Source organism: Pempheris klunzingeri, chromosome 18 (assembly GCF_042242105.1).
Source record: "Pempheris klunzingeri isolate RE-2024b chromosome 18, fPemKlu1.hap1, whole genome shotgun sequence".
Classification (NCBI taxonomy): Eukaryota; Metazoa; Chordata; class Actinopteri; order Acropomatiformes; family Pempheridae; genus Pempheris; species Pempheris klunzingeri.
The window spans coordinates 21,319,121-21,339,864 of NC_092029.1; the positions used below are offsets into that span (position 1 = coordinate 21,319,121).

Genomic DNA, 20,744 nt, shown 5'->3' on the forward strand with positions numbered 1-20,744 from the left:
TGTGATACATCTTTGTTTAAAACATTGAAATGCAGACAATGACATGCAATCATGCACACTTTGTTAATGGGTCAGTCTGAGTCTTGTTCAGCCAGACCTTTTTCCACACTTTGTGTTCAGGCTTCTAGGTGTCAGTGTTCATGATGTGTAGTGTCATCTCTAACTGTCTCTGGACAATGAGCCATTTCAAACCCAATAAAGGGACTCACCGATGTCCTGTTAGCAGCGATTACCATCAATATGATGAATAGCTTTTGGGACATTCAATTTAGAGTCAGACACAAAGGGCATCAAAGGCAGAGGGTCCACTGAGCTGGACAGATCTCCAACATGCTGCTGTACATAAGACAGCTTTGTTCCACACTCAAGTAAGAAAAGAGTTGTTGTCTTTGGCCAAATGTGTCAATAAGTGATAAGAAGGAGCTGTTCTCTGTCCCTGCTGCGTGATTTACTCTGATCCATCAGACATCCATCACCCAGCTGGTCTGTGATGCTGTGAACCAAACGGCATCAAAGATCAATGTGTCCTGCTTTATTTGGACAGAATACCTCTTATGAGCATCGTCTGCCCTCAACAGCTCCAGAACTTGGTGTCACTCTGTGGCATTGAGAGTAAAAGTGGTGTGAAAATCTTTTGCAGATTATGGCTGGAAGAACACAATGAAGTGATTATCATTGATTTAGGAGGGGAATCCTCTTTTCTCTTGGAGGTCATGCCACTGGGCAGCACGGTGATTAGCACTGTTGCCTCACAGCAAGAACATGCAAACTCCACTCCTGTGAGGAGTTCTCATGTTCTCCCTGTGCTTGTGTGAGTTTTCTCTGGGTCCTCCGGCTTCCTCCCACAGTCCAGAAATATGCAGGTTAAATGGTGACTCTACATTGGCTGTAGGTGTGAACGGTCAACTGTCTCTATGTGTTGGGCCTGTGATTGACTGGTGACCAGTCCAGTCTAGACAATGGATGGATGGATGGATGGATGGCTGGATGGGTGGGTGGATGGATGGATGATGGGTGGGTGGGTGGATGGATGGATGGATGGATGGGTGGGTGGGTGGATGGATGGATGGATGGGTGGGTGGATGGATGGATGGATGGATGGGTGGGTGGGTGGATGGATGGATGGATGGGTGGGTGGGTGGATGGATGGATGGATTAATGGATGGATGGGTGGGTGGGCGGATGGATGGATGATGGATGGGTGGGTGGGTGGGTGGGTGGGCGGATGGATGGGTGGGTGGGTGGGTGGGTGGGCGGATGGATGGATGGGTGGGTGGGTGGATGGATGGATGGATGGGTGGGTGGGTGGATGGATGGATGGATTAATGGATGGATGGGTGGGTGGGCGGATGGATGGATGATGGATGGGTGGGTGGGCGGATGGATGGATGATGGATGGGTGGGTGGGCGGATGGATGGATGATGGATGGGTGGGTGGGTGGGTGGGTGGGCGGATGGATGGATGATGGATGGGTGGGTGGGCGGATGGATGGATGATGGATGGATGGGTGGGCGGATGGATGGATGATGGGTGGGTGGGTGGGTGGATGGGTGGGTGGATGGATGGATGGATGGATGATGGATGGGTGGGTGGGTGGGTGGATGGATGGATGATGGATGTGTGGGTGGGTGGATGGATGATGGATGGGTGGGTGGATGGATGGATGATGGATGGATGGGTGGATGGATGATGGGTGGGTGGGTGGGTGGATGGATGGATGGATGATGGATGGATGGGTGGATGGATGATGGATGATGGATGATGGACGGGTGGGTTGATGGATCGATGGATGGATGGGTGGGTGGGTGGGTGGGTGGATGGATGGATGATGGATGGATGGATGGGTGGATGGGTGGATGGATGATGGATGGGTGGGTGGGTGGGTGGATGGATGGATGATGGATGGATGGATGGGTGGATGGATGATGGATGATGGATGGGTGGGTGGGTGGATGGATGATGGATGATGGATGGATGATGGATGGATGATGGATGGATGGGTGGGTGGGCGGATGGATGATGGATGGATGATGGATGGGTGGGTGGGTGGATGATGGATGGATGGATGATGGATGGATGATGGATGTATGGTCATACCACTGGATCAGTCCTTCAACCAGAGGCTCAGTACAGACACAACACAGTACATGCTGCCTACTCTCAGCTGTTAAGGGCTGCTGACCTGTGACCTCTGTATGACTGGGGGAACATGAAGACATCACTGTCCCATTCACTCAGTAAAGCAGGCCACCGTCTTCTTCAGCTATCCCACTTCTCTTGCATAGTTTTTATTCCATTAACCTTAAAAACGTGGCTCGCCCCCCCCCCCTTGGTTTGCCTCTTCCACAGCGGCAGGCTGCTGTGCCCGCACGGCTCCCCCCCCCCCCCCCCCCCCCTCCCTCCCTCTGCACAACTCTGGGAAACTGAAAAAAAGAAAAACAACTTTTCTTCTCGCGATAGTAGCTTGCTTATGCAGCCGCCATATTCTGTGACAGTATTTTGATTCGTATCTGCTGGAAGTGAGGAAAAAGAGAAAAGTGAAGGGCTGTCGAGGGGAGGGGGGGGCTGAAGAAGAGGAGCTGTCAAAAAGGTATTCCCGAGTCTCTGTCAAACGGCGGAGGGCTGAGGCTCGGTGTCCCTCCCCTAACTCTATTTCGAGGACACACAAGGCCCCGGGCCTCCGTGCAGTTGGCTCTTCTTCTCCCTGGTAGTAGCTGGACCCCTCTCGGCTTCTCCTCTCCGAGCGCCGCGGCCCTCTGGAGGTCCGGCGGCGGTCTCGGGTGTTGAAGGCGGCCCGGGGAGCGGCGGCGGCGGCAGCGGAGACGGAAAGGTAAGTTATATCAAGTTATCTCGGCTTTTGCCAGTTAGCAACAGCCGGAAGAATACAGTTTTAGAAGCGGTGGTGGGAAACGAAAAAGCATTTGAGCGTCTTGTGCGATAAGCGCCTTCACACACGGTCTCTTTCTGTTAGAAGTAAAATGGAGAGGAAAAAGTTTGCAGATGTGGAAAAAGTTTTTGTCTACAGCTGGCTGCTAGCTAAGTTAGCTAACTTGAAGTGTTTGGGGCTCTTCCCGTCTCGGCCGAGTTAGCAAATGACTGTCTTGGAGTTTAAAACACATTGGTGAACTTCCAGCCTGAGTCCGCTTTAATATGAATATCTGTGCAGAGATATTGTGGCTCTCTTTACTCCAACACAACGCTGGCTGACGCTACATGTTGTTTAGCCCATGTTGGGCTACTTTTTCCATTGAGCTCTCCTTTGAAACGTCGCAAGGACTGGTCGTGGATGGAAATGTTAAATCATAAAACTGTTGCTTCACTCCATCTCATTGACGGAGTATTTGATCTCTTTCACGCCTTCAGAGTCAAGCAGTTACAGTCTTTGTGATTATTATTTATCCCTTTGCTTCAACACTGGAACCACTTAGTTGTGTAACATGGAAACTTTGCCACAAGTATCCTAGCTGGCTAGCCAGTGTGGTACAGTGCTGTGTGTCTGTCTTAGTTAATGCCTTCATTATATGCATCCTGTCCTTTTCACAGTAGGATCGTGCAAACACAGCCTCAGAGGTATCAGCTCGATCAGGAACCATTGTGGTGTTGCACAACTACAGCAGACACACAAGCCTGTCACTGTGTCTTTGGCTGTTTTAAAAGTGAGGCGATGAGTGAGTCATTTCATTTGGTTCAGTGACCGTCCAACATTGTCCCCGATGGATCAGAGGCTCCTGGTTCGTGGCGATTGTGATAGAAACTTAAAAGGAGGGTGGGTCGGAGCCTTTGCCAGCCCAAGTGACAGCTCAGTTGTCGCTGTCGTCCTTGTTGTAGTTGAGACACGTTCACCCTGAGATAACCTAACCTGTCACGATTGTGGCTTTTCTCCCCAGTTGTATTTATTATGGTCGAGCCACTAAAGGTGCCGGGATGGACTCAAAGGCACAGGTAGCAACATCCTTTTTTTTTTTAAGTTGTATGTTTGTTTGGAAGACAAGAGTTGGGTAACCGAGAAACCCGAGACGTGGAAGTTGCTTTAAAGTTTTAATGGAACACGGTTAAAATCTGCGTGTTCACAAAATCTTCCCTTCCTCTGACAATCAGTCTTCATATAGTCCTATCATGATCATTGCAACCAAATGTAGCTCTACACTAAATATTACTGTTTGATTACAAGTTTTTTTTGAATGGCAGTATGCAGTTATGAAGCTTCTTTCACTTCATGGTGGCGATGGAGTAGTGACCCTTTGTGGTGGTCTGCTTGGCGCAGGGAAAACCCCTCTGGGTGTGTTGAGAGTGTGTCTCTCCATGTTGTATCACTTAAGCTGGTCTTCATATTAACACCAGCCACCAGGCAAATGAATGCAAAATTTTGGTTGTGGCTGGAAAGTCTGTCAGCTCTACGAGCCAGTTTGGCCAGTAATCAACCTGCGTCCAATTAGTGTTTTCATTCTAAAACTGGCAGCTGAGAAATGGAGTTGCTCTTTGAAATGGACTTGATGTAGAACTTAGATTTTCACACTGTTGTAGTGGTGTAGAAATCACATTTAAAGTACAATCTACCTAGCTGTGTGTGTGTGTTTTTATACAGTCCGGGCTTCTTATTTTACTCTCTGTCCTCAGCAGACATTGATTGGATGACTCTTCTGGTTGCTTTGAAACATTTGAGTTTATTCACAGCGCCAAAGAGCTCAGAATCACTTCTGTCGGCCTCTAAACACCTACAGTCTAATCTGTGTTGTCATTGCTAGACAGTAAGAGTCTATATCATTCATTAGCAACTTGTGCCTGTCTTGACTTGCAGTCAGCATTGCACTTCCTGACCAATAAGCTGCCATGGCCAACTGTTTATAGGTGCAGACCCCTAACTGAAACCATGTGTGCCTGTAGCTGGGCAAATATGTTGCTCAGAGGCCTTACTGATTTGCCACTCTTTGGAAACTCTGCAGCAAATGCTCAGGGCCTGTATGATCAGTGCTTAATCAGAATATTGGCGAGGATCATGCAACTTGTACAGAACAGCAGGCTGCTTATTGCTTTGTTTGGATGTCATTTGGCATACGCTAACAGGCTAAATCAACACGACTAAGTGACTGCACAGATTACAGATCTAAACTTTGAGCGTGTTACCGAAGTTGCCTTGATGCTTCTTGATGGAGGTGAAGATTTGGACTCTCTTGTTGTGTTTGTTTTCGCACAATAAACACGACGGACTGACAGTTGTGTTCCAGAGCTTTTACAACGAGCCGAGGTTGTGGCATGTTGTTGCGAGATCTGTGCACTTAAATGTTCTTTCCTGAAAAACCTGTTTCCTGATTTATCATTTGCAGTTTGCACAACAATTTATCACCAGCCAGTGCAAAGGGTGGGGGTGTGTAGGTGTGTAGTGGCATTTTTTCCCTTCTCACAAGGGAAACAATAATTACTGCATACGAGTGTGTTTGGACGGAGTACAAATGCTTGTTGTTTGGATCAACTGTGCACAGTCAGTTTAACTCGGGAGACGATATTGGCCTACCTTTCTCTTTGTGTCAGAAGAGATTCTCTTTAAGAGGCTGTAGACTCTGAATAAGTGTAGTTCTAACTTGATACCTGTTCTTTCAGACAGCTGTCTGCTCAGAGACCTGTTCACATAGGTTATTATACAGGATGCATGTGTCAGTGTAAGACCTACATTATACTGCGAAATGGGAACCTAGTAGGTGGAAGGGAAGGATTCATCACATTGTGCCCATTGCTGCAGACTCAGGAAGAGGGCTTGGCGTTTTTTAACCCTCCCCCACTTCAATGTGTGGCTGTCAGGAAGAGAGGCTCTCATTGGAGCCCCCTCCCCCTGTCGAGCTGTCCTGACTTCTCCACTTTAAACAGAGTCCTCCATTACACATGCTGCTTGTGGTCCTCTCCAGTTCAAAGGTTAAATTGCATGCATAGAGGCTGACGCTGTACAGTCCACTACACCTCTGGCTGTCGCCTTCTCAGCGCTCGATAATTTTGCAGCGGCTTTACAAATGATCCACATTTATGACAGCACTTTGTAGTTGTGCATGAGGTTTCATTTTGACACAGCAACAAAACAGCATAAAATGGTATTGATTGTTTTTTCTTTTGCAAGAGGAGGCAGAACAACTCCAACGAGCTGACAAACCCACAGGCTTGACAAATTATGGCTTTATAATTGCCTGTTTACACATCCAGCAAACACTGCATAAGCATTCATTTGGAGTTGTGTTTCTGGCCACCTGATATATGCAAGTCCAATACTGACTCCCCTTTAAGCTCTGGTTTGGTCAAGATCAACCCCTGTGAACAGCATCTGGCTCTGAAGTTGCTACATGGTTGACTTTGTTGACCAACTGGTTACCAGCTTAGTCTGTCCATGCTAGCTAGTGCTGGGTGGGTAGCCTACATTGGGTTCATTATTGCTGAAAACATCTGCCTGCTGGATTTATCTGCCTGTTGATGAGAGCAGTGACACGGAAACATACAGTAAATTTACGGGCTATGAAACAGAAACATTGGGCTAAATTGGGTGATAATTTTCAGTTGACACTATGAACACCCCCTTTTTGATTAGTGAAGCTTTAAAGAGGAGCATAAGTAGGTTCCCTGGTCCCTGTATGTTTTGGTTATTGGACTAAAATCAGTCCTGGTGTCAAAGTGATATTTTGTCAGTTACCAGTACAGCATGGTAGTCAACATGTTTAAGCAGGGGAGTGATATGCAGTAAACATGTGTACTTAACAAAATAAGTGAAGCATCAGTGTTTGACTTTGTTTTGTACACTTACTTAGAACTTAATATGATTAAAATACATTAGCGATCAATAAAAGTGATGTAGATAAATATAAAGAAGTAGTATGAACATACATCTATATTTTCTGTTCATTCGGTGTCCATGTTTTCATGTTCATGAGTTCATGGAGACACTTGCTTAGTAGATGTTATGACGAGCCAAGTTTTATGTCAAAATGACTAACTGCATAGGTATTGCAGCAGCGCACAGTTTAGGTAATACAGATAAGGCAGTGAAGAAGAAGTAATGTCTGATAAAAATGAAAAGTGTTAGATCATAAAGATGTGGATCCTTATAAAAGATGGTCTTTATGTTCCTGCTGCACTAAGCCGTTTCTGCCAAAGGGCCTTCGACAGTTTCCAACTCTTGCTGGACACAACAGTTCCTCCTGAGCTCTTTGTGCCTCTTATCATTTATGGCATTTCTTAGATGTTCCCGTATATTTAAATGTGGTGGCTTTTCTCATTATATGATGGTTTGAGATGTTCAGACACTCAGATGAACAACCACAAAGTCTAAGTTAATGACATTTAGGCGGTCATTTTAATCACAGTTTGAATAACAACAACATCCCAAGTGTAGCCTACAATTTGTAGATCCCCAGTAGTAACTTTGGCTTTACTGTGTAACAGAACACACATTTTCGTTTAGACGTTAAACTTCTTGTAAAATTTCGGAGTGAACTTTGCCACTTTATGCAATGTAGGTGAAAGTTGCCTCAGGCGTCTTTAACCGGTTATTGCAATGCTATGCGCATGACATTCAGTTCCACTTTGTTGGCCTTCTGCTGTCATGCTTTTGAATGCAGCCAGAGGTATCATTATTGCTTACCTTCTTACCGTCTTTTGTTACATGCATCAGTAAACAGGAGAACAGTGAACCACATCCTACATTGTGACTGTGTGTGCTCCCCTTCCTCCCCCAACCCTTTGCCCTTGACCTGGACTCAAAGTTTCATCTCAGATGGCTTTTCTATTCCTCTAAAATCTCTGTCCCCGCTTCCCTTATCTGACACATCCTATGTCACAAGCTGCTCAGACCTTGAACTACTTGGTTTGGTCCGATTCCTCAAAACTGACTAGTATTTTAATACTAGTATTTATAGTATTTAGCTGGCAGCCCTCTGATCTAGTCTCTTGAACATCAAGGCCACGATGCTCCATATTTATTAGAGAATGTCTCTACACATGTCTGCTACAGAAATGACACAGAGGGCTTTCAGTACCTGAATTAGAATTTAAGTGCACACACACACCTCAGTAGCATGTAACAGGAGCATTACAATGCAATGTATTTGCAATAGAATAATGCAGTTGTGATTAATTCATTGAGTGTGATAGCTGACCAACTACCATTAAAATACTTATTAAAATCTGTTACGTATAGTTGGATGTTGTGAAGTTTTGAAGTGTTGAATGCAAGAGAAACAGATCAACAAATGCAGAAACTTTCCTATACCAGTCGTGTGGATAAATAAAATTACTGAATGAATCACCAATATTATAATGTATTAACTTAAATCTGGAGACAGGGGTACATCAACCCTAATATGACCAAGGTTTGCGGACTGCTGAATTGTCCAGCTAAATAAATGAACTGAAAATACACATCCCGTGTAGTGGCACTTGTAAATCAGGCTTGAATGCGGTGGAATAATTAAAGAACAGCTTTACGCGCTAATGAAGTGTTTTTCAAGTTGCCTTTGCAGAAACTTGCCTGTGAAATAGGATAGTAGCGCACCCATCAATTAAAGGAATATAGTGGAGCTCCTCCGCCGGCTGCCTTTGGATGTAGCGTTTAAACTAATTGGAACCAGAAGTGTTGGTGTGTTAAACAGACATGTTTTGAAAGACAGCAGCGCAGCTCTTGAGACACTTCGGCATTGTCAGTGGGATCAGTGTTGTGCTTGAAGTGTTCATTTCCACCCGTGTTTCGTTTTTATGATTTATTGGGCAATAGAAGCAGCAGACCAGAAGGATTAGGTTGCCCTTTATTCTGAGTGACAAGAAAATGTGCTGTCACAACAGCATCATATTAACATGCAATCAGTGGAACCCACAGAAAACCTTTTTACTTCCTGTTGTTGGACTTAAACTGTAGGTGTGATTTCTTCCACATAAAACCAGGAGCAAGAAGCAACAGGTTTTAGGACTGACTTTGATAAGGCGGAAGCATTTAGAAAATGGCATCTTATTATCCAGATAGTGTAACATTTTTACCCTGGAGTACTGTTCAATATCTTTAAAATAGCTTTAGTCTATAAAAGGCATTTCCATCACTTCAGAACCTTTGGAGTACAATGTTTGGTGTGTGTGATTATTAAAACTTAACTCCATCATGGCCACCAAAAGGTCAAGCTGCCTGCAGTGGCCCGCTCTCCCACATCAGTCACATTTTTGAGCAGAAAACGTCTCTCAGATTTTAAATTGGCTGTCTGTGACCTAGAACTGCTTTCAGTGCTAACAGGTGCCGTTTGACGTTCACAAACAAGCCGCCAAATATTAAGCACAAGTACAAGTGTCCCCTTCAACTGTCACATCCACAGGTCTACTGGCCTTTCTAGTGTTAAGAGAGTCTGCACTTCCACATGCACACTGCTGTTGTGAACATAACTCCTCGGTGACAGGCAGCGCACAGTAAGACGCTTCAATGGTTATCTTTGGCTTCTGTGCTCCTCAGAGCCGAGCAGACTCTGAGGCCTCTGCTGCAGGATATGTGTGTGACACAAACACTTCCTCTTGTAGTCTCAGTTCTCTGAGAAACACCTCAGTTTGCATTTTCACATTTGGCCTCCTCTGTTTAGTTTTTGCCGAGGCCAATGACATAGTATTGTGATTAAAAAAAAAAAACAAAAACAATAAAAGTGTGCAGGAAGTCAATGCAGCTCACTCCATGTTATCTGACCTCAGAGCAGTAGTAATGTTTGAATAAAGATTAGAGTTGTGTTTGCTGCAACTAGAGAGCACTGTCCCTCACAGTTCATAGTGAACAGGATCCTTTGAGGAGATACAGAGAGGATAGCAGATGCACAGTGGAGCAACAGGTTATCCCATTTCTTCTGGACGGTACATGAACACAGAGTCCCCTCTGCATGGCAGTGACAATGCGTGTATTTTGAATGATTGACAACCTGATAAGATGGGTCTGTCTTTTCTCGGCTCTGAAATAAATGGGTCACTACGCACTGAACTGATCTCTCTACCAGAGCATTTCCAGACCTTACATGACTTGCTGAACCCGTATATTGGCCGGGGGCAGCGCAGTGTCCTCGGACGCCACAGAAAAAGTTTTCACTGCTTAATAAACTTGTGACAAAACTGGTGTCACTGATTACATTGGATTTTTTCCAAGAACAGATGTTTTCAATGACATTCGATATCTGTAGTTTACCTTGATCTTAAACGTTAGATTTGTTAGATCTTCCATTTAATTCAGAAACACTGACAAAGCGGCACTTTTGCTTTGTCATCATCTTTTCAGTCAACTCTACTTACTCTGGTCATGTGATGTGGCACTGCTGCACAGGGGCACTAAAGGGGATTTCAATCAATCAATCAATCAATCTTTATTTATAGAGCGCCAATTCACAACAGTGTTATCTCAAGACTCTTTCCATAAAGAACAGGTCTAGACTAAACTCTTTAATTAGAGAGAGACCCAACGATTCAGGAATTCAACATTAAGGATTCAAGAATCCCCACATGAGCAGCATCAGATATTATATTAGGCAGTGGCAGGAAGAACTCCCCTTTAACAGGAAGAAACCTGGAACAGAACCAGGCTCAGAGGTGGGGGCTTTCGGTCGGGGACGGTGTTGGATGGAGGTTGGAGGTTTGTGTGCTTTTATATATTAAAAAATAGGGATTCCTGTAAATCTATTATTGTTTTGGTGGCCTGATTGTGAATGAGGATTTACAAGAATGATTTTGGATGGACTTGATGTAGTGTCAGCCAACAGATAGTGAGCTGACCTCCTAGCTGGCTGTTTTCTGTAGGATGGATATTGCAGGCTGCTCTCTTATCACTCCCCTGCTTATCCTGTGGGCAGGTTCTGGCCCCACGTCCCCCTCTGACTCCCTCCAACTTTTCTTTGCAGGGGCAGCCCAGACAGCTTGTCTTATTCTGTGCTGTTTGTAAATGCCATACAGGGGCTGCTCTGTCCTTCATCATTTCTCCCACAGTCTGCTGATGGTCTTTCATCTCTCTTAGGTTTTTGTACTCACTAACGATGGGAAAGGGCTTTGATCTGGTGTCCTATCAGTAAGAGCGTGGGCCTCAGGCTCTCATACTCCCTTGCTCCTTTGCTGTCTCACTCTGAAAACATATTGTCAGGGTGTGGTGGACAACAGAGTCCACCCAGCTGAAAAGCCTTTGTTTGTTGTGGTTCAGTGTAGCTTTGCCAAGGGCAACTGCCTGTGTTGGTCTCAATGAAATTCTTCCAGCAGTAGTGGTCTGTAGCGCTAGTAGTGCTGTGCAAACTTTTGCATCTCCGATAAAACCACCTGTGCTCTGGGGGAAGAAAACAAACCTGACTTCCCATAACACTTTGAAGGGAACCTTTTTTCCTCCCATTGCAGATCGCACAACAGCTCGTGGAGCCTTGACCCTCACATCCCTTCGCACTGTGCAAAGACATGTGTCTATAATTAACCTGAGATCTAGTATGAAATATTGTAAGTGAAAGTTTGTAAAAGTGGAATCAGCTAAAGATTGCTTGAGCATTGTGCTTTCACCTAGCGACCTAAAGTGTCCTTATCTGAAATGTTTCTGATGTTTTCCTGTTCTCAGTTACAGAGCCATATAAACTCTTCTTCAATTTTAAGAAGAGAAGAGTAGCACTCAGTACAGGGATATCCCTGGGTTAGCTAAGTCCACCCCCCTCCCACACGTTCTCCCCTACTCCCCCTACCCTTTTCCTCTCTCTTCCATGGTGTCCCTTGGCCTCCTAAACTCACTGGCCTTCCTCAGCTCCTGGTTAGAGATGTCATGACAGAGCCGCTCTGCTGTGGTATTCCTTAGAGGTGTGTGTGTGTGTGTGCGTGCACATGTGTTGGAAGGGGGGGGGGGGGTTGCTGCTGTCTCTGCAGCATATGAGGCCAGGCCGGCACTGGCACCCTCCAAGGTACACCTGTTGGCGCCAGTCTAAGCAGAACCAGTGCTGTGTTGTCCCTCCTGTCCTCTGTGGGCACCAGCACAGCCGACCATTGCCTGCACACACTGCACCCCCTCACATGGACCAACTGGATGTGAGGGGAAACCAGAGCCAGAAACCTACAGTGGAACGCACAGATGATTGGTTGAGCCTCTCGGTCTCCTAAAACTACTATATAGAGCAAAATCACCTTAATGAACGCTGACACTGATGGAGCCATCTGATTGGCTATAGATCATTCACTGTGGAAAAAAATGTATCTATGAAACAAACCACGTCAGGGTACACACAACTGCAGTGACGCTCACACATGACAAGCAGTTTGGAAATGCAGATGTTAATACTTTAAAGTATACTTATGGAATTCTACTACATTTGCATCAGTGCTTCAGAAATACATTCGTGATTTTTTTTTTCTTTTTTTACATCTATGTTCAACAATAATTATTTTTGTGCACATTGAAAAATATAAAAATATGAATCCTGAAATACATTTGTGAATCCTTCTGTGTGCATTCATTAATAATGACTGATCTGACTCCATTTCTTGCCTCCAGATCTCACTTTGCAGGCATGCTTTGTTTTGGAACAAAAAGTCAATGGCCCCTGTAATCATCCCTATCGTTTACATTTTTAACTTAATAATGGCTAACAACACATTTTAGATACAAATGATAAAGACCTTGTTCAAGACTAAGGAAAACAAAGTGGTATTCTTACTAGACTTTTAGGCATTTTGACAAATTTACCAGACATTTCACAAAAAGGAATACCTGACTTCATGAATCACTGGTAGAGGCTGATGAAGGGAATGGCTTCTCTTCAGTCCCCTTTTAAAATCAGCATTCAGCACTGAGTAAATGTGCTAGTAATTTCCTCCTTCATGTCATTGGTACAGTACAGTACAGTACAGTAATGAAGCCCTGTGTTGCTGTACCGGACACCCAGAGATGAAAGTGACATCAACATCTTTGCAAAATGTGAGCCAGACAACTAATGGGTTTCTCAAAATGTGAGAGAGCCAATTGAATTATTATGAAATAAAAGCTCATTTGATCTAAACACTGCACAGGGGATGTCAAGAGAAATCATCTCTGATCCATTTAATATAGGCCATTTAAATATCAGTAATAGCAGAAGGCTTAGGCATCTTAGCAGTGATGATATTAAACAGGGTTGTATTACAGTCAGCTACCTTAATGTAGGTGAAAAGGGCTTGCTCAGTGAGGGAGACAACTGTGACTTGAATGTTTTGAGAGGGCTGGAATAAGGCTGAATGGCATTTCGGCAGCAGAAGAGTCACGTGACTTGGCTGCTATTTGTCTTTTGGTTGGCCTCAAGGTGGGGAATGATTCTCCTAACAGCTGCGGGAAGCATTTCCGGCGCAGGGTTTTTCTCTTCAGCCAAGCACAAGGAGGTCCAGCAACACACTGAAGCATGGATGTATCGATAATTACTTCTCCACCACCAATAGATACCCTTAGCACAGCAATTGTAGTGTTGGTTACAAAGCTATACTTTGACTGGAACTCACAGTAGATGTTGCACTCGCTTCAACAGGTTTAAAGTGGAAGTAGGCAACATTGTAGAGAGGCATTTGATAAAGGCAGAGTAAGGCCATCTGTCATCTGAATGGCAGTCTGGCTAGACAGTGTTTGATGTACTTCCTATGTGTCTTAAATGGAGTCTTCATTTTCTCATGAGATCGAACCTGGTGGCAGATGGGACCGCATAGTGAAAGTGAGGCTTATGGGGAACCAGTCTAAACGCAGATGGTGTCATTATTCTACAGCCATTACACTGTGCAATCAGCATTTACTTCATACTTAAGTTAAGTTACTTAACTTAAAGCAACATTTTCTACTTTCATGTAAAGTATTTGTTGGCCCATGTTAGCTTAACAAGGACCTGTTAGAGGTGTGGTTAAAAGTCTTTATAGGGTCTCTTCCTCCTGTGTGTGAGGACCAGATAACACCACAAGTAGTGGAGTGAACTGATGGAATGAGCTGACCAAAGACAGAAGTGCTGCTAATGTCCTGCTGTCTGTGTGCTTCAAAGAGCATGATGAAATACAGTAAGTGCATTTCACTAGGCAATAAAGGGTGAAGATTTGGCTGGTGCATACTTGGCATGTCATTGCTAAGCGCCTGAGTGCAAGCCGTCCCGTTGTGTTCAATTGCCTCGCAGTGAGTGTTGAGAGACAGCGCTGCCACCCAAGCTCAAGCTGCAGTGGGCCGGAAGGTCACCAGTATGAATCCCAGGCCAGCTGAGTCTGGGAGGAGGATGTGGATGAGAAATGCTTTCCCATTCTTCAGTAGCTTAAGTGGATGTGGCTTTGAGCAAGGCACCCATATACAGGAGAATAACGCAAATAAATAAATGGTTGTTTTTTTTTCAGTAAGTGCACTTCAGAACAAAACATCACTTTGGGCTCTGGTTGTGACAGACAGCTGTCATAACTGTTGCCTCTACAGACTAAATTAGTTTGTAATTAATGGAAGCACTAATGAAAAAATGAATCTCTCATAAATTGTTGCAACCCCAGGGAGCCAAGTGATAAGCAGGGCATTGCTAAAAAGAAAGGGAAAAGTTAGTTAGTTTATTGCGAATGAAAACAGGTTTGAAAAAAACTCAAATATGGCTCCTATTTCGACATCTTACAACCTGTTTTGTTTTGTAGGAAATGTTGGGTGTGATCTTTGAATGAGGTGCCATCCTATGTTTGTGTGTCTGCAACGTTGCACCTATGACAAAGAGGTGTGTGCGTGTGTGTGCGTGTGTGTGCGTGTGAGACTTCCTCTTGAAGGTGGGGCTCTGGAATGGGATTGACATGGAAGTTATGTCTGGTATTTATGGCTTTTTGTATGCAGCGTTGTTATCTCAAGAACAGGGCATAGAAGTCTGTTAAGGTACCAGACTACCCAGGTCAACCGCCAGAATATTCTAAAGGTATTACTCGTGATTTCGAGTATAGAGTTTGGTTACAGACTTTGAATTACAGTCTCTTTCTAATCAATCTGCTGTACTTTATCCTGTTAATCTGACATATAGATGATATATAGCTTTGTCTGGTTCATTAATTATTAACCACAAGAAGGCCAACTTTTAGTGATGTGTAATTGCTGATGTACATATCTAAACTTTTACTATAGTGTTAAAGCTTCAACTGATAACTTCCGTCAGACACTGATTTGTATGGATTTGATGCTAAGCTAAAGATAACCCAACAATCTCCCAATTTTATGCAACACTTAATGTGGCAGCTGACAGCAGAAATGGCATGAGAGGTTGTAACCATGGCTCTTAAACTGACAAATAATCTGTAACTGTGAATCATGTAGCGGAGGAATCTGCTGCCACGCAGCTTTTAAAACTCCTGGCGGAAAATCGATCAGAACTGTTTCAGAACCTTCTTTTAGTCCACCACCCCACTGTTGTCCATGTCCTCGCAAGCCTCACTGTTATTAGATCAGTTTTCACATAACTTGGGTTTCCTTCAATTCATTGCCTTCTGTCTGTGATATGACAAAAGCAGCCATTGCAGTGTTCTGAGCAGGGCAGGGCAGGGCTTAGTCTCCCCATTCAATAAGGTTTTACATGCTTCGAATGGTTTGTACCTGGTTGACGGGCTGCTTGTTCAGCGCTCTCTTCCACTCAACAACTCAGCTGGTATTTGGTAGTTTTTAGTAACAACCTAGCAGGTCCACTGTGCCACATGTCTATGAGTCACTGTATGACTGTGGACAGACTCAGGAGCTCCTCCACACAGTGCAGTGCTGCTGTGATCAGGGGAGGCAGAGCTCCTCTGTGCCATCCACGAGCTTGATGAAACGCCTTTTACCAATGGTGCATCTCAATATTCGGCAACCGCTTTAGCAGTGAAAGCACCACTTTATCACATTTATCCTGCTTTCACACCCCTTTAGAAATGGAGAAAGTCACACAAAAATGTTCCTTCAAGTTGGAAATCCAAGTGGGCTTTTTCAAGTGGTTTTGATTCAGGAGTTGCTGAATTATATACTACTGACCTTTTAAACTTGTCTTGACAGAATGATCATTTGCACCTGACTGAAAAGTTAGCAGTAAGTTCAACAGAGGTTCCCACAGTTAGCTCACCTACCACAACTCACACTGACATAGGGACCATCAGTAAATTACTGTTAAACTGACACAAAATGATCATTATAAACAATAATTCATAACAAAGATTATGATTGAATTATCCTAAACTGATTTTATGTATTCTATTTACTTTACATAGATAAAATAATTAAAAATCACAGCAGGAGGGTCATAAAGGGCAGGTGATGCCTCGGACTGATCCATCGGACTGATCCACTGGCCTCATCGACTGCTGGACTCTTTATTAGATTGTTTGTTCGCTTACACTTGTTTATTTCAGTGAACTTTGTAAAGCACTATGAGACACTCTGTTGTGATATTGGGCTATACAAATAAAATTGAATTGAATTGAATTGAATTTTTCAACAGCTGCCATCTTCATATTTCATATTCTTCATAGTCTTCATATTTTAGTACTTTTTGTATTTTATATTAATATTTACCTGCTAAAACCTCTGGCAAAGCAAGCAGATTGGACTCGTCCAGTCAGTGCAGTGGTTTGGGAGTGGGAGCCCTGAATCTGTCAGCCTTCAGCCTTCTCAGAGGACACAGGAAAATGCCTTTTATCTGTCTTGTCGTCCTTTCCTGGTGCTCGCTAACAAAATCTGTCGCGTCTGCACTCTGCATTCAATGTTTTCTAGTTTTTCCTGCTCACACCTTGTTGCTGCAGCATGTTGTCTTGGAAGAAGATCTGAAGAGATTTTTCTGGACAAAACTAAAAGCTGTCTTTAGCGGCTGTCTAAATACAACAGGATTTACCCAGATTTACAGCGATGGGAATAATAAATAACAATGTAGGGAGCACAAGGCCAATGTTCAGTGTCTGGTCAGGCTGGAGCCCCACTGTTGTACTGTGCTGATAAGATAAGAGAGACTTTATCCCGACCGGGGAAACTTACGTGTTACAGCAACAGAGGAGACAGAAAAGTTGCAGAAAAAAAGTGTCAGTAAAAGAATTTGTGCAAAAACAAGGGACATAACAAAATATAAAAATAAATGCAAATGTAAAAATATGAGAAAAAATATAAATATATGTAAAATATATAGTATTATAGTATATAGAGTTTTGCACAATAATAAGAAAAAGACAGTGCTCAGATAAGTGCTCAGACATGCATCCAACTGCTTTATATACCCAATTAAATGTTTACCTTGCTCTATTTCTTCCCACTGTCCTGACTTGGATTGGCTGGGTCAAATCTCCACCCTCCTCCTGTGGTAGTGTTTGAGAGAATAATGCACTACTTGCGATGAATGCCAACAGTTTAATAAAGCATTTGCCTCATTCCAAACGTGCTATTGCCTCTCTAACAGAACTTTTTCCTTCTCTCTCTCTTCCTTCTCTTCTTCAACAGTTGTGGCTTCCATCAAGGCTCAGTTTTTGGCCCCCTCCTGGTCTCTATACATATGCTGCCACTTGGTCAAGTCATTAACAACCATGATGTGTTTTCCCATTTTTATGCTGATGACACTCAATTCAGTGAGGACAAGTCAGAGGTTATTTTATTTGGTCCCCCAAACTCTATCCGCTCCCTTGGTGTTAATCTTGTAGCCTTGTCAAGTAATATTGCACAGACTGCTAGGAATCTTGGGATAATGTTTTATTCCAACCTCTGTTTTAATGGCCAAGTGAAGTGTTGTTCAGTCATGTTTTTACCATCTTAAACTTGTTTCTCAAATCAGATCATTCCTATCACCTGCTCCTGCCTGGATTACTGCACTGCACTTTATTCAGGTATCAGCCAGAGCTCCCTCCACCCTCTCCAGATAGTTCAAAATGCTGCTGCTCGACCCACCACTGGAACAAAGTGACATGAGCGTATCATCCTGTGCTCGCCTCCTTACACTGGCTTCTTGTTAGCCAACAAATCGATTTTAAAATTTTATCACTGACTTTTAAGGCCCTCAATGCCCTCGCCCCTAAGTATTCATCTAAGCTGCTCACCCAATATGTGCCCTCTTGTCCTCTATTATCAACAGATGGAGCCCTGCTAGTGATTCCAAGGTCACAGTTGGTGACAAAGGGGGATTGGGCTTTTTTTTGGCAAATTAAAATGGCATGTATTTCAGATGCAGCTTATCATAGACAATTTTGCTATAAATTTACTTGCTGATTTTTGTTAATAGGGCATCTGTTGACTGTTGACTGTTATCACTCAGCTTTGTGGCTTCAGTGGCACCACTTGTTAGAACATGAGCCTGTCAATGAATCAGTCTTCGTGTTGTCATTACTGCATTATTACAGTGTGGTTACTGTTGTGACCTTAAACTTTTCAGTTCTGAGTAAGGGGCTGGAACCAATCCCAGCTGTTATTGGGCGAGAGGCAGGGTACACACTGGACTGGTCACCAGTCAGTCACAGGGCTGACAAAAAGTGACAAACAACCATTCATACTCACACTCACACGGACACCTACGGGCAATTTAGAGTCACCAATTAACCTAACCTGCATGTGTTTTGGACTGTGGGAGGAAGCCGGAGTACCCGGAGAAAACCCACCCAAGCACGGGGAGAATATGATTATTCATGATCTGAAATATTTAGTGAAGTAATAGGGCTTATAATGATATCATCCTTGCCTCCTTGCCTTAAGCAGTGCAAACTCACTTAATGTGTAATACATTTTATATTCCCCCGTTTTTTTCTTAGCTACCGGCTGACGCTGAACAACATTTTATTTCAGCCCAGCAGAGATAGTTAGGAATCACTTTCATTTCCAGTCAGTAACTCCACTAATGTAGACTAGATATGCCTTGTTGACAGTGCATTTGCATTTTTTATAGCAGAATGTTTACTTAAACTGTGTATGCTTTAACTGTGCATGTCTGTGGTTATGGATAGTTGACCTTCTGGTCATCTGTTTCCACATGTGCACATAGAGTTGGACGATGGTTCATAATAGTATGTCATGAATCCATAATAAGAAGGGAGAGAAAAGTCCTCCCTGGGGATGGCTAGACTAACCTTATTTTTTATCAGTTATTGTCTGGAAGCAGCATTTAAATGCTTTCTTCAGTGTTGGCAAGTCGGCAAGTGAGCATCTCTAAAGGCTGTGATACTGTAAGACAAACAAAACAAACAAAGCTGCTGTCAACCTTTTGAACATTTCATTTTTAATGAATATAAGGAAACCTTGTATAAGCAACAAGTTGCAATATGTATTTCAATAGAAATGGGAGTGAACTTTGTGCAGTGTCGGTAATGTAGGGTTCAAAACAAAACCGAATGTAACTCATAGTATGTTTGATTACAATGAGACCTTTGCGAGGTATATGTACTGTTCCACTCATTCACTTGAAATGACCTTTATTCCCATGTGGTGAAATCTTTGATTCTATTAACAGCATACTAATGAAAACAGGAGCAACTACATATTTTTTGAAAAAGGTAAGAATTGTTTCAGCCAGGATTTTAGCAGCACATAGTTTATTTTCCACCCCTGGAAGGTGTGTGTGTGTGTGTGTGTGTGTGTGTGTGTGTGTGTGTGTGTGTGTGTGTGTGTGTGTGTGTGTGTGTGTGTGTGTGTGTGTGTGTGTGTGTGTGTGTGTGTGTGTGTGAAAATGCACTGTTTATATTTGGCTCCCTTTATGATGTCATAAGGGGATCTGTTGAGCATGTGACGTCCTCCAGCCCTTCAGCAGGCCAACTGTCCCCCTCTCACTGAAAATCTCTTGAATTCACCATTTTTTTCCACTCATTTACTACGCCAGCTCCCGGTAACACGAACATGTCAAAGACAACAGCAAAGCAAGCGGACTGTTCTGTTCTTCTAAAAAGGAAAACAGGCTGAAGCCACAGCCAAGTCCACTATGAGGAAGTTTTTGAACATTAAACCATGTAAACCTGTTCTGGTAGAGCCTCCAAATACAAGTTTGAACTTAAAAAAAGCAGAATATGGGACCTTTAAAGTAACGCAGTGTTTCCTCATGGCCTTGTCTGAACTGTTCAACCAATGATGTGATGTTCTCTTCTCAGACTGTTAAGTTTTAATAGCAGAAGGTGGGAGAAATAAAACAATCCAATATTTCAGAATACAAAAAAACAGGGATATGTCTATTGCAAAAACCTGTTTTTCTCTGTTAATTATCTTGCGTTTTTTTATTGAGCAGCCTGCGCAAAAGATCCTGATCCCCAGGTTGGGAACCACTGTTGTGGACCAACAGCATTGCCTCAGTTGTACATTTGGTCAGGCCTGTTAACTGATGAAAGACCTGCGAACATTTTGCTCGTGGTCGAGGAGACTGCAGGTAAAAGCAGCTGTGAGGCTGTATGATGGAACACACATTTGTACTTTAAGAAGCTGCTGGGTGAGCTCAGCATTTTGTTGCCCGCAGACACTTTGTGTTGAAGAGGTGGAAGGAGGAGGGGAGAACAAAAAATAGTCTGAGCCCAAGCACGCATTCAAGCACACCGAAAAGCAAGCTGCAGCAAGCGCCTGACAACTTCACCTCCACATTGCCTCTAAATACCTCCCTCTCCTCCTCCTCTTTATACAGCCAAGACAGACACAGCCAGCCAGGCAGCTCTTTTCACTGTTATTTACTGCGTTTACAGGCGAAAACAAAAAGTTGGAGTAGCAGTCCGTTGACTGTTCAGAGAGTCAAGGAGAGAGGCACTCTTCCATGTTTCTAAGACCTCCCAGTTTCCCACAGTGCCTTGGGAGGGGTTGGTCGACCTGGGG

General features: G+C 43.7%; 1 protein-coding gene across 5 annotated transcripts in view; it reads left to right on the forward strand.

Moving 5' to 3' along the window:
- The first annotated feature begins 2,519 nt into the window (after nucleotides 1-2,519).
- The window catches only part of tab2 (TGF-beta activated kinase 1 (MAP3K7) binding protein 2), a 38,110-nt gene continuing 19,885 nt past the window's right edge, over nucleotides 2,520-20,744 (forward strand). For all 5 annotated transcript variants that reach the window (XM_070849179.1, XM_070849182.1, XM_070849181.1 and 2 more), the window contains exon 1: nucleotides 2,520-2,831. The gene's annotated coding sequence lies outside the window, so the exon portion shown is untranslated. The remainder of the gene's footprint in view (nucleotides 2,832-20,744) is intronic.